The 10,334-nt window shown below is 46.6% G+C and overlaps 1 long non-coding RNA gene across 1 annotated transcript in view; it reads right to left on the bottom strand.

The window, feature by feature from the left end:
• Window positions 1–10,334, bottom strand: part of LOC149970321 (uncharacterized) — a 225,759-nt gene that overhangs the window by 18,496 nt on the left and 196,929 nt on the right. The gene's annotated exons all lie outside the window — the stretch shown is intronic.

The raw sequence follows: 10,334 nt of genomic DNA, 5'->3' as shown, positions 1-10,334 counted from the left end.
TTCATTCGTCTGCTCATAGTGATCATAGCGTAATGCCGTAGATACCACCCTGCTAGGTAGATGGGGACGTGCCCACAAACTTGGTTAATGTTGTTGTTTACTTCGATGGAACAACACACAGTCATCTCAGAAACTTCTCTATGCATTTATTTATTTATTTTTTTTTTTAAAGCGTTTGTTTTTTCACTAACATTTGTCATCATGCCTGTGTGGTTTTTCTGTGCCTGGCTGTGTTAATTACAAACAAGCGTGAAAATGAGTTATCCTTCTACAGTTCTACCTACCAGAAATTTACCCTGATGCTGCCAGTTGTTTCAAATCAAATCAAATTGTATTTGTCACATACACATGGTTAGCAGATGTTATTGGTCACAGCCACATGGTTAGCAGATGTTAATGCGAGTGTAGTGAAATGCTTGTGTTTCTAGTTCCCGACAGTGCAGTAATATCTAACAAGTAATCTAACAATTCCACAACAACTACCTAATACACACATCTAAGTAAAGGAAGGGAATTAGAATATATACATATAAATATATGGATAAGCGATGACAGAGCGGCATAGGCAAGATGAAATAGATAGATTACATAAAATACAGTATATACATATGGGATGAGTAATGCAAGATATGTAAACATTATTAAAGTGGCATTGTTAAAGTTACTAGTGAGCCATTTGAGCCTCTCTGTGTTAGTGGTGGCTGTTTAACAGTCTGATGGCTTTGAGATAGAAGCTGTTTTTCAGTCTCTCGGTCCCTGCTTTGATGCACCTGTACTGACCTCGCCTTGTGGATGGTAGCGGGGTGAACAGGCAGTGGCTCGGGTGGTTGTTGTTCTTGATTATCTTTTTGGCCTTCCTGTGACATCGGGTGCTGTAGGTGTCATGGAGGGCAGGTAGTTTGCCCCCGGTGATGCGTTGTGCAGACCACACCACCCTCTGGAGAGCCCTGTGGTTGTGGGCGGTGCAGTTGCCATATCAAGCGGTGATACAGCCCGACAGGATGCTCTCAATTGTGCATCTGTGAACGTTTGTGAGGGTTTTAGGTGACAGGAGGCTGAAGACATTTGGCTTGAGGTTGAAGAGGCGCCGTTGCGCCTTCTTCACCACACTTTCTGTGTGGGTGGACTATTTCAGTTTGTCTGTGATGTGTACACAGAGGAACTTAAAACTTTCCACCTTCTCCACTGCTGTCCCGTCGATGTGGATATGGGGGGGAGGGTGCTCCCACTGCTGTTTCCTGAAGTCCACGATCATCTCCTTTGTTGGACTGGTGTTGAGTGAGAGGTTATTTTCCTGACACCACACTCCGAGGGCCCACACCTCCTCCCTATAGGCTGTCTCGTCGTTGTTGGTAATCAAGCCTATTACTGTTGTGTCGTCTGCAAACTTGATGATTGAGTTGAAGGGGTGCATGGCCACGCAGTCATGGGTGAGCAGGGAGTACAGGAAGGGGCTGAGCACGCACCCTTGTGGAGCCCCTGTGTTGAGGATCAGCGAAGTGGAGATGTTGTTTCCTACCTTCACCATCTGGGGGGGCGGTCGTTCAGGATTGTGTGAATGGAGTTGCTTTGATCAAGTGTGTGTGTGTGTGTGTTTAACAGAGAGAGAAAGAGAGAGAGAAGAATAGATATTATGAATTTAAATGTATTTTGAGCCGTGTATACACTTGACACTTGCACAAAACATTAAGAACACCTTCCTAATATTGAGTTGCACCCCTCCCTTTTAGCCCTCAGAACAGCCTCAATTCATCAGGGCATGTACACTAACAATGTTCATAATGTTTTGTACACTCAGTGTACATGCGACTCCTGGTCAGGGACTCATTGTGTTCAGATCTAGCTGGTCGGGGACTCATTGTGTTCAGATCTAGCTGGTCGGGGACTCATTGTGTTCAGATCTAGCTGGTCGGGGACTCATTGTGTTCAGATTCCTCCTCAGTCTGGATGGAATCAGGCTACTGAAGGTCCATACAGGTCCAACAGTGTGTAATGTCATTTTTCTTTTAAAAGGACAACTTACGTATTCTTTTCTACCACCAACTTTACCCGTTGCACTTGAAAGATCGTCTCTTCCTTTCTGCTTGAAGTCCCACTAGCTAATAAAATGGACGACAGTGGTAGGAGACTTTGGACAAAGTTGGAGACCAAAATGTTTGCTGACATTGTGGTCAGACATTACTTTACAGTAGCTACCCAGGGGTGAAAAGGCCATATTTGAGGGCGTAGCCAGGAAGATTAGAGGTGAAAGGATACCTGGCTCCTGTGCCAGCGAAATATTCAACATTTGAAAGGGCGACAAGAAGGCAAAAGATGAGAACAATCGGAGCGAGAATGGAAGGGTGGCATGTCCACTTTTTTTATGTGCTGGACAGTGTGTTAGGCGGTCGACCAACAATCCATCAATCGGTGGTCCTGGATAGCGCGGACACCGATAATGAGGATGATAATGACGGGGACAGTCTGGAGCTTGAAAGTAATGTTAACTAGATCACTAGCTGGCTAACGTGTTGCTAAATTGCATGCTATGTTTATTATCTTGAAGTTAGCTAGCTATTGTTATTTAACTTAGCTGTTATCCTTATCATCAACATTGTTAGCTAGCTATGTTGACTAGCCGTTATAACATTAGCTAATAATAGCAATGTAGCTAATTTCTGTAATTTATGTTTGGCCTACTAAGTTAGATGGGTAATGTGACAACTCTACTGTGGGTGCTCTATTAGGACACAGATAAAGCAACTTGTGATGAACGTCACGGGGGTGTTGTAAGTGCAGCTATGAGCTTGAATGCTCATTTCAAATAAATATTTGAGGGTCGTATTCCAGTGACATGATGATCGATGCTTGACAGGGCTTTGACAAATACAAATATTTTCGCTTTTATCCATAATAATCTCATCATGTAGACTAGCCTACCCAGCACTGTACTGTATGTGTGAGCTGTTGACTAGAGAGCAGGCACTAAGAGCAGAGTAGCTGTTGGCTAGAGAGCAGGCACTAAGACCAGAGTAGCTGTTAGCTAGAGAGCAGGCACTAAGACCAGAGTAGCTGTTGACTAGAGAGCAGGCACTAAGACCAGAGTAGCTGTTGGCTAGAGAGCAGGCACTAAGACCAGAGTAGCTGTTGGCTAGAGAGCAGGCACTAAGACCAGAGTAGCTGTTGACTAGAGAGCAGGCACTAAGACCAGAGTAGCTGTTAGCTAGAGAGCAGGCACTAAGACCAGAGTAGCTGTTGACTAGAGAGCAGGCACTAAGACCAGAGTAGCTGTTGGCTAGAGAGCAGGCACTAAGACCAGAGTAGCTGTTGACTAGAGAGCAGGCACTAAGACCAGAGTAGCTGTTAGCTAGAGAGCAGGCACTAAGACCAGAGTAGCTGTTGACTAGAGAGCAGGCACTAAGACCAGAGTAGCTGTTGGCTAGAGAGCAGGCACTAAGACCAGAGTAGCTGTTGGCTAGAGAGCAGGCACTAAGACCAGAGTAGCTGTTGGCTAGAGAGCAGGCACTAAGACCAGAGTAGCTGTTGACTAGAGAGCAGGCACTAAGACCAGAGTAGCTGTTAGCTAGAGAGCAGGCACTAAGACCAGAGTAGCTGTTGACTAGAGAGCAGGCACTAAGACCAGAGTAGCTGTTGGCTAGAGAGCAGGCACTAAGACCAGAGTAGCTGTTGACTAGAGAGCAGGCACTAAGACCAGAGTAGCTGTTAGCTAGAGAGCAGGCACTAAGACCAGAGTAGCTGTTGACTAGAGAGCAGGCACTAAGACCAGAGTAGCTGTTGGCTAGAGAGCAGGCACTAAGACCAGAGTAGCTGTTGACTAGAGAGCAGGCACTAAGACCAGAGTAGCTGTTGGCTAGAGAGCAGGCACTAAGACCAGAGTAGCTGTTAGCTAGAGCGCAGGCACTAAGAGCAGAGTAGCTGTTAGCTAGAGCGCAGGCACTAAGACCAGAGTAGCTGTTAGCTAGAGAGCAGGCACTAAGACCAGAGTAGCTGTTAGCTAGAGAGCAGGCACTAAGACCAGAGTAGCTGTTAGCTAGAGAGCAGGCACTAAGACCAGAGTAGCTGTTAGCTAGAGAGCAGGCACTAAGACCAGAGTAGCTGTTAGCTAGAGAGCAGGCACTAAGACCAGAGTAGCTGTTAGCTAGAGAGCAGGCACTAAGACCAGAGTAGCTGTTAGCTAGAGAGCAGGCACTAAGAGCAGAGTAGCTGTTAGCTAGAGAGCAGGCACTAAGACCAGAGTAGCTGTTAGCTAGAGCGCAGGCACTAAGACCAGAGTAGCTGTTAGCTAGAGCGCAGGCACTAAGAGCAGAGTAGCTGTTAGCTAGAGAGCAGGCACTAAGAGCAGAGTAGCTGTTAGCTAGAGAGCAGGCACTAAGACCAGAGTAGCTGTTAGCTAGAGAGCAGGCACTAAGAGCAGAGTAGCTGTTAGCTAGAGCGCAGGCACTAAGACTAGAGTAGTTGTTAGCTAGAGAGCAGGCACTAAGACTAGAGTAGCTGTTAGCTAGAGAGCAGGCACTAAGACCAGAGTAGCTGTTAGCTAGAGAGCAGGCACTAAGACTAGAGTAGCTGTTAGCTAGAGAGCAGGCACTAAGACCAGAGTAGCTGTTAGCTAGAGAGCAGGCACTAAGACCAGAGTAGCTGTTGGCTAGAGAGCAGGCACTAAGACCAGAGTAGCTGTTAGCTAGAGCGCAGGCACTAAGAGCAGAGTAGCTGTTAGCTAGAGCGCAGGCACTAAGACCAGAGTAGCTGTTAGCTAGAGAGCAGGCACTAAGACCAGAGTAGCTGTTAGCTAGAGAGCAGGCACTAAGACCAGAGTAGCTGTTAGCTAGAGAGCAGGCACTAAGACCAGAGTAGCTGTTAGCTAGAGAGCAGGCACTAAGAGCAGAGTAGCTGTTAGCTAGAGAGCAGGCACTAAGACCAGAGTAGCTGTTAGCTAGAGCGCAGGCACTAAGACCAGAGTAGCTGTTAGCTAGAGCGCAGGCACTAAGAGCAGAGTAGCTGTTAGCTAGAGAGCAGGCACTAAGAGCAGAGTAGCTGTTAGCTAGAGAGCAGGCACTAAGACCAGAGTAGCTGTTAGCTAGAGAGCAGGCACTAAGAGCAGAGTAGCTGTTAGCTAGAGCGCAGGCACTAAGACCAGAGTAGCTGTTAGCTAGAGCGCAGGCACTAAGACCAGAGTAGCTGTTAGCTAGAGAGCAGGCACTAAGACTAGAGTAGTTGTTAGCTAGAGAGCAGGCACTAAGACCAGAGTAGCTGTTAGCTAGAGAGCAGGCACTAAGACCAGAGTAGCTGTTAGCTAGAGCGCAGGCACTAAGACTAGAGTAGCTGTTAGCTAGAGAGCAGGCACTAAGACTAGAGTAGTTGTTAGCTAGAGAGCAGGCACTAAGACTAGAGTAGTTGTTAGCTAGAGAGCAGGCACTAAGACTAGAGTAGTTGTTAGCTAGAGAGCAGGCACTAAGACTAGAGTAGCTGTTAGCTAGAGCGCAGGCACTAAGACTAGAGTAGCTGTTAGCTAGAGCGCAGGCACTAAGACTAGAGTAGTTGTTAGCTAGAGAGCAGGCACTAAGACTAGAGTAGCTGTTAGCTAGAGAGCAGGCACTAAGACTAGAGTAGCTGTTAGCTAGAGAGCAGGCACTAAGACTAGAGTAGTTGTTAGCTAGAGAGCAGGCACTAAGAGCAGAGTAGCTGTTAGCTAGAGCGCAGGCACTAAGACCAGAGTAGCTGTTAGCTAGAGAGCAGGCACTAAGACCAGAGTAGCTGTTAGCTAGAGAGCAGGCACTAAGACCAGAGTAGCTGTTAGCTAGAGAGCAGGCACTAAGACCAGAGTAGCTGTTAGCTAGAGAGCAGGCACTAAGACCAGAGTAGCTGTTAGCTAGAGAGCAGGCACTAAGACCAGAGTAGCTGTTAGCTAGAGAGCAGGCACTAAGACCAGAGTAGCTGTTAGCTAGAGAGCAGGCACTAAGAGCAGAGTAGCTGTTAGCTAGAGAGCAGGCACTAAGACCAGAGTAGCTGTTAGCTAGAGCGCAGGCACTAAGACCAGAGTAGCTGTTAGCTAGAGCGCAGGCACTAAGAGCAGAGTAGCTGTTAGCTAGAGAGCAGGCACTAAGAGCAGAGTAGCTGTTAGCTAGAGAGCAGGCACTAAGACCAGAGTAGCTGTTAGCTAGAGAGCAGGCACTAAGAGCAGAGTAGCTGTTAGCTAGAGCGCAGGCACTAAGACTAGAGTAGTTGTTAGCTAGAGAGCAGGCACTAAGACTAGAGTAGCTGTTAGCTAGAGAGCAGGCACTAAGACCAGAGTAGCTGTTAGCTAGAGAGCAGGCACTAAGACTAGAGTAGCTGTTAGCTAGAGAGCAGGCACTAAGACCAGAGTAGCTGTTAGCTAGAGAGCAGGCACTAAGACCAGAGTAGCTGTTGGCTAGAGAGCAGGCACTAAGACCAGAGTAGCTGTTAGCTAGAGCGCAGGCACTAAGAGCAGAGTAGCTGTTAGCTAGAGCGCAGGCACTAAGACCAGAGTAGCTGTTAGCTAGAGAGCAGGCACTAAGACCAGAGTAGCTGTTAGCTAGAGAGCAGGCACTAAGACCAGAGTAGCTGTTAGCTAGAGAGCAGGCACTAAGACCAGAGTAGCTGTTAGCTAGAGAGCAGGCACTAAGAGCAGAGTAGCTGTTAGCTAGAGAGCAGGCACTAAGACCAGAGTAGCTGTTAGCTAGAGCGCAGGCACTAAGACCAGAGTAGCTGTTAGCTAGAGCGCAGGCACTAAGAGCAGAGTAGCTGTTAGCTAGAGAGCAGGCACTAAGAGCAGAGTAGCTGTTAGCTAGAGAGCAGGCACTAAGACCAGAGTAGCTGTTAGCTAGAGAGCAGGCACTAAGAGCAGAGTAGCTGTTAGCTAGAGCGCAGGCACTAAGACCAGAGTAGCTGTTAGCTAGAGCGCAGGCACTAAGACCAGAGTAGCTGTTAGCTAGAGAGCAGGCACTAAGACTAGAGTAGTTGTTAGCTAGAGAGCAGGCACTAAGACCAGAGTAGCTGTTAGCTAGAGAGCAGGCACTAAGACCAGAGTAGCTGTTAGCTAGAGCGCAGGCACTAAGACTAGAGTAGCTGTTAGCTAGAGAGCAGGCACTAAGACTAGAGTAGTTGTTAGCTAGAGAGCAGGCACTAAGACTAGAGTAGTTGTTAGCTAGAGAGCAGGCACTAAGACTAGAGTAGTTGTTAGCTAGAGAGCAGGCACTAAGACTAGAGTAGCTGTTAGCTAGAGCGCAGGCACTAAGACTAGAGTAGCTGTTAGCTAGAGCGCAGGCACTAAGACTAGAGTAGTTGTTAGCTAGAGAGCAGGCACTAAGACTAGAGTAGCTGTTAGCTAGAGAGCAGGCACTAAGACTAGAGTAGCTGTTAGCTAGAGAGCAGGCACTAAGACTAGAGTAGTTGTTAGCTAGAGAGCAGGCACTAAGACTAGAGTAGCTGTTAGCTAGAGAGCAGGCACTAAGACCAGAGTAGCTGTTAGCTAGAGAGCAGGCACTAAGACTAGAGTAGCTGTTAGCTAGAGAGCAGGCACTAAGACCAGAGTAGCTGTTAGCTAGAGAGCAGGCACTAAGAGCAGAGTAGCTGTTAGCTAGAGAGCAGGCACTAAGACCAGAGTAGCTGTTAGCTAGAGCGCAGGCACTAAGACCAGAGTAGCTGTTAGCTAGAGCGCAGGCACTAAGACCAGAGTAGCTGTTAGCTAGAGAGCAGGCACTAAGAGCAGAGTAGCTGTTAGCTAGAGAGCAGGCACTAAGACCAGAGTAGCTGTTAGCTAGAGAGCAGGCACTAAGAGCAGAGTAGCTGTTAGCTAGAGCGCAGGCACTAAGACTAGAGTAGTTGTTAGCTAGAGAGCAGGCACTAAGACTAGAGTAGCTGTTAGCTAGAGAGCAGGCACTAAGACCAGAGTAGCTGTTAGCTAGAGAGCAGGCACTAAGACTAGAGTAGCTGTTAGCTAGAGAGCAGGCACTAAGACCAGAGTAGCTGTTAGCTAGAGAGCAGGCACTAAGACCAGAGTAGCTGTTGGCTAGAGAGCAGGCACTAAGACCAGAGTAGCTGTTAGCTAGAGCGCAGGCACTAAGAGCAGAGTAGCTGTTAGCTAGAGCGCAGGCACTAAGACCAGAGTAGCTGTTAGCTAGAGAGCAGGCACTAAGACCAGAGTAGCTGTTAGCTAGAGAGCAGGCACTAAGACCAGAGTAGCTGTTAGCTAGAGAGCAGGCACTAAGACCAGAGTAGCTGTTAGCTAGAGAGCAGGCACTAAGAGCAGAGTAGCTGTTAGCTAGAGAGCAGGCACTAAGACCAGAGTAGCTGTTAGCTAGAGCGCAGGCACTAAGACCAGAGTAGCTGTTAGCTAGAGCGCAGGCACTAAGAGCAGAGTAGCTGTTAGCTAGAGAGCAGGCACTAAGAGCAGAGTAGCTGTTAGCTAGAGAGCAGACACTAAGACCAGAGTAGCTGTTAGCTAGAGAGCAGGCACTAAGAGCAGAGTAGCTGTTAGCTAGAGCGCAGGCACTAAGACTAGAGTAGTTGTTAGCTAGAGAGCAGGCACTAAGACTAGAGTAGCTGTTAGCTAGAGAGCAGGCACTAAGACCAGAGTAGCTGTTAGCTAGAGAGCAGGCACTAAGACTAGAGTAGCTGTTAGCTAGAGAGCAGGCACTAAGACCAGAGTAGCTGTTAGCTAGAGAGCAGGCACTAAGAGCAGAGTAGCTGTTAGCTAGAGAGCAGGCACCAAGACCAGAGTAGCTGTTAGCTAGAGAGCAGGCACTATGACCAGACTAGCTGTTAGCTAGAGAGCAGGCACTAAGAGCAGAGTAGCTGTTAGCTAGAGAGCAGGCACTAAGAGCAGAGTAGCTGTTAGCTAGAGAGCAGGCACTAAGAGCAGAGTAGCTGTTAGCTAGAGAGCAGGCACTAAGACCAGAGTAGCTGTTAGCTAGAGCGCAGGCACTAAGACCAGAGTAGCTGTTAGCTAGAGAGCAGGCACTAAGACCAGAGTAGCTGTTAGCTAGAGAGTAGGCACTAAGAGCAGAGTAGCTGTTAGCTAGAGAGCAGGCACTAAGACCAGAGTGGGAATATTTACTATTTAATGCAACAGTGACAAAACTATCAGTATAGTGTAAAATGGAAACACATCGAACTTTAGATTCTTATGAAATATTAAGTGAAAAAATACTTTATGTAGTCAACACTGATTTTTATCCGCAACAAGTCAGTTTGGTGGAATCACTATAATAACCGTCCTATTGAAGTAAACATGGAGTTAAGTGATGACGTTGTGTGGTCCTCCCACTACGACTCCTTGGGAAAACGTGCATTTTATTAGGTTACAGATAAAATAAATTACGATGAACTTCACAGGGGGTGAAAGGTCACGGTGATGAGCTTGATGCTCCTTTCCAATAAATATTGAGGGTCTTGATTCTGATGACACGATGATCGATGATCTGACTGTCAATTTGACAAATACAAATAATCTAGCTCTTTAGTCCATAATAATCTCATCATGAAGGCTATATACATGCGCTCTGACCAAGAGTACTTTATCTACACCCGGGGTGCTGCTGGCTAGAGAGCACAGGCCAATACTAGAGGGGGCACCCGGGGTGCTGTACTAGAGGGGGCACCCGGGGTGCTGTACTAGAGGGGGCACACGCAATATAATGCTAAATGTTCTTTAGAGTTAAAAATTAGATGGAAACCCACCTAACAATAAATGTTTTATGAGGTAAAATAGGAATTTAACCCATAAAAGGTATTTTTATTTGCACTAAATCGTCACGCACAGCCTTTTTACATCTCTGGTGGGGAAATGAGCGAAGTTTTTATGCAGATCTATACATTTTGGCATGAAAATCTGTCGCCAATTGAATGAAAACCTTGAAAATTCCGTTACCAAAAAAACAAAAAACAACACACATCTTGAAGATATTTTCACAAGTTTCTTGATGAATTAAGTGATTCAAACTCGTAATTCTGTTAACAAATTGGTAACGGAATTACTAACAAATTGGTAATGGAATTACTGCAATTGAATTGGCTAAATCATAGTAGTCACCTGCTACTGTCCTTCCCTCCACTGAGAGAGAGAGAGAGGTAAAGAAAGATGTAGAATATATATATATATACACTGCTCAAAAAAAAATAAAGGGAACACTTAAACAACACAATGTAACTCCAAGTCAATCACACTTCTGTGAAATCAAACTGTCCACTTAGGAAGCAACACTGATTGACAATACATTTCACATGCTGTTGTGCAAATGGAATAGACAACAGGTGGAAATTATAGGCATTTAGCAAGACACCCCCAATAAAGGAGTGGTTCTGTAGGGGGTGACCAT

The sequence above is a fragment of the Oncorhynchus mykiss genome, chromosome 29, assembly GCF_057628025.1.
Source record: "Oncorhynchus mykiss isolate SJ-2025 chromosome 29, ASM5762802v1, whole genome shotgun sequence".
In the NCBI taxonomy this organism is placed as follows: domain Eukaryota; kingdom Metazoa; phylum Chordata; class Actinopteri; order Salmoniformes; family Salmonidae; genus Oncorhynchus; species Oncorhynchus mykiss.
Note: the sequence above shows the minus strand (reverse complement) of the source record. Positions and strands in the feature narration are given on the sequence as shown.